We start from the raw sequence: 4,005 nt of genomic DNA on the forward strand, positions 1-4,005 counted from the left end.
AAGTCCCTGGAGGCTGCCAATATGGGTTGGGGGGAATCCCTCTTGCAGGCTTTCTTCTCCACCCCCCCAAAAAACCATAAAGTGTTTCTGTAAAAGATTGGGAAAGTCATTAGAAAGTCTCATCTTTCAGCACTAGAGGAGGGAACAGCAGCTGCTCAAGCAGAGGCAGGAAACTAAGGGGAAACCCTTAATTCTGGTCTCCTGTGTAGAATGAAAGCCCGAATCTATGGGGGAGGTAATAAACACTGTAGAGTTAAGGGAACCAGTGAAAACCCACTGCAGTTGGGTAGAGATCAGGAAAAGTCCCTCTAAACCTGGGGGGAGGATCAAAATATCTTCCAGACTCAGAACTATGGTACGGGGGAGGGGGAAATGAAAACACTATGTCCTCGAGGCCCAGGGATACGGTCTTGTCACGTCTCACAAGTAACCAGCAAGAGACAGACCCTCACTGAGGCACAGCACAAAAAAATCCCTAAACCTGAGGGTAAAGAAGACATTGAAAAGATAAACAAAACACTAAACACAAAGTATCTCTAGATAATTTAACACCTGTGACACACAGAGGATAATCACAGCAACAACAAACTTCAAACCCAACCCAATTTATAATTATATTAACTCAAACTTTGGCTCTAAAAGCCTAGTAAAAGTAAAATTGTTTCTATTTCTAGGTGTCAAATCTATTAACCTAAGTCTCAATTCTGCTATCCAAGCTATCTGGCTTTAAAAATGAAATTAGGAGCTGGCTGGTGAGCTCAATTGGTTAGAGTGCAGCCTGGTAACACCAAGGTCAAGGGTTCAGTTACTAGAGGAGGGGAAGGGGTAGGGGGAAGAGGGTTATGGAGTAATTGGGTAAGGGACACAAAGAATAATTATGATTTGTAATGATGAACATGCTAATAATATTGATTTGACCATCACATACTGTACCCAAATACTGATAGTCAACTCTGTACTCCATAAATATGTATAATCAAAAATAAATCCTTTTTTTAAAAGTAAAATATAAGTGACAGAGTACCTCTCCCCCAAATAAATAAATAAATAAATATAATAATGAAATTAAAGCATAACAAAAAGGCAAGAAAAAATAATGGGCAACTGATCAAACATCAAAACTGGACTCATATGTGACACAGAAGTAAGAGCTACCTGTTAGGTAATTAAAAAATAAACTATGTTCAATATAATAAAGAGCGATAATTAGTAATAGGACATTGATATCATGCATCATCTGATATGCTGTACTAGAAGTGGCACATCAGCAAAAATGTACACCTTCAGTCTAATCATGGAAAACATCAGACATGCACAAATCAAGGGCTAGTCTACAAAATAGCTGAAAAGCGTTCTTCAAAATGTCAGGATTATAAAAGACAAGAAAATACTTAGGAACCGTCTCCAGCTCCTTGAAAGACTAAGAAGATACACTACAGTTAATGCAATGTGGCTTCCTGGATTGGATCCTGAAATGGAAAAAGAACATCAGTGGAAACTTGGTAAAGTATGAATAAAGTCCATAGTTTAGGTAGTAGTACACCAGTGCTAATTTATGTTTTGATCATTGTACTGTGTAATGTGTTAGTATTAGAAGCTGAGTGAAAGGTATGTGGGAACTCTCTGTACTATTTTTCAACTTTTCTTTAAGTCTAAAAATTTTTTTTAAAGAAATCCCTGCTTATCTGGATATAGTAATTAATGTAGTCAACAAATATTTGTTGGATGCCTGGTATGTCCTGGAAATTTTTAGAAGGCACTGAAGAAATACTTCATGGCTTCATGGTATTTATGGTCTCTTGTGGAAGGCATATATTTTACAAATAAACTCATAAATATGTTGTTACAAACCTTGAATGAAAGCTAAACTATAGCAGGAGAAGCTATCACATGGGACATTATCTTGGAGCAATGGTAGTCTACAAGTACATTACTGTGCAAGTAATCCTAGAGGTCAGAACAGAAATGCTCCCCAAAGAAATTAATATTCTTGAATTACATGGTGTATTAAAATCAATTTAAAGCACACAGGGATAAGAAAAGGGAAAGAGATGGGTAAGTTAACATAATTTAGAATAGGGTACAGATGGGCTGGAAAGACCACACCCCCATCACCCACACTACCTTAATCCTGTGTATACAATATTCCTGTGTTCTGTCTGCCAATGAGCCACATCACATTTCCCACTGATGAGGCTTATCTGATGACTAGAGTTGAGGTTCAAGCAAAGGAGCCTACAGACAGAAGATGGCCAAGCGAATGACACCTTTGCTCCATGAGAGAGCCAAACAGGTATGCCTGGCCACAGTTGCAGCTTGTTGAACAGACATAACTTTATTTTTGTGTTTGGGCCAAGGACACATAGAACTAAAATGGGTATCATCAATAGATGGCCAAATTAAGCCCTCATGAATTTGAGTGCTTCATAGATCTCATTTATAGTTAGAGTATTCTGAATATCAAGTGTCTCTTGTATATGTAGTATCTAGCATGTATCATGCATATTTAGAGCATAATGAATATTTAATATCCAGATGCCTCATGAATGTTAGATATCTTTCAGCCCTTCCATCTCTTCTTGTCTATTTGCACTCCTTATGACCCTCTCCTCACTACACTGCATTGGATTTTACAGAACTGGATAAGAGGTAGGGTGGGAAGGTAACTACAGAAATGATTTTACTGGCAGACTTTTAATGCTGTATTGGTACCCTTGGGATACTGAGCAGCTCAAATGCTTTCTCCCATAGGACACTTTTGTGGGGTCTTCAAAACCTCTTTCTCATTCCCAGGTAGTTATTATTACTAAGTTTCCTGATATGAGCAAAGTCTCATTCATGTGACTGCTTATGACAACCACTTAGCTATAGGCTGAGGGAACTTTCTGCTGGAGGGTAACCTTCTCCTCCACATAATCTTCTTAAGTGTGGTGCCTTCCAAAACAGAGCTGTTTCATAGGTCAGTGCCTGAACCAGGAAAAACAGGATGTTAGCTCATTTCTTGGGAGAAGAATAGATTGGCCCCACCCTGGCCCACTTCTTCCTCTCTGCAGTTAGGACTATTTCAGGAGCAAGTCAGAAACAAGCTCCTGAGTTCATATATGGAAGCCCAAATTCAACTTGTTGAAAGTGAGGAAGAATGAACTCCTAACCCCTTCCTCCCTGGAGGCACACAGCACAAACTGACTGCAGGAGCAGAATGAAGTTAGAGTGGCAAAACTTTCTTGACAATCTATTGATCATCCCTTCGTTGATGATGTGGCCTTTGCTAATACTCTTAACCTGAGGGAAAAAAAGTTGAATTTAATATTCTGATCCATTTTTATTATCAACGTAATTACTGTTTTTAATCAGTTAATGTACATACTGATTAATCTACCACTTACATAATTGATAGATAGTTGCTCTTCCAGGTTGCCACTTACAAAGTAAAGTTCATCCTAAGGGGGGAAAAAAAAACGTAATTATTTATATGTATTTTCTCTACATATTCTATTTATGCTTACATAAGCTGTATTGCAATGATTTCTAAATTCTTCCAGATTATTTTAATACAGTAAAAAGTTCTAAATCTATCTGTATTTCTTTCTTTCACAAAAATAAATCCGGGAGCTTAGAAGAAATACTAAGAATATAACCACTTAAATATTTTGCAAAAATGGAACTTTTTATGCTACAGCCACCTTTGAATATTATCAGGGATAAATTCCCAATGATGAGGAGTTCTGTGTCTTCATGGAGACAAAGCCAGGCGGGAACATGCCAATGTAATTTTACCCAATTACAGTCCAAAAGTTAAAATAACCCATTAAATTGAAAAGATGACAAAAACTATTTAGTGCTCTTAACTGATGATTTTTCAAGTATTTTTATAACTTAGGGCAGGTAAGTTTTTACAAGCAGGGCATCAGGTAAATGAACACATCCTTAGGAAAATGCCTACAAATTGACAACTTTCCTTTCACTCTTTTTTTAGCCTTCTTGATGATAGAATACAGAACAGTC

The sequence above is a fragment of the Cynocephalus volans genome, chromosome 1 (assembly GCF_027409185.1).
Source record: "Cynocephalus volans isolate mCynVol1 chromosome 1, mCynVol1.pri, whole genome shotgun sequence".
Lineage (NCBI taxonomy): Eukaryota > Metazoa > Chordata > Mammalia > Dermoptera > Cynocephalidae > Cynocephalus > Cynocephalus volans.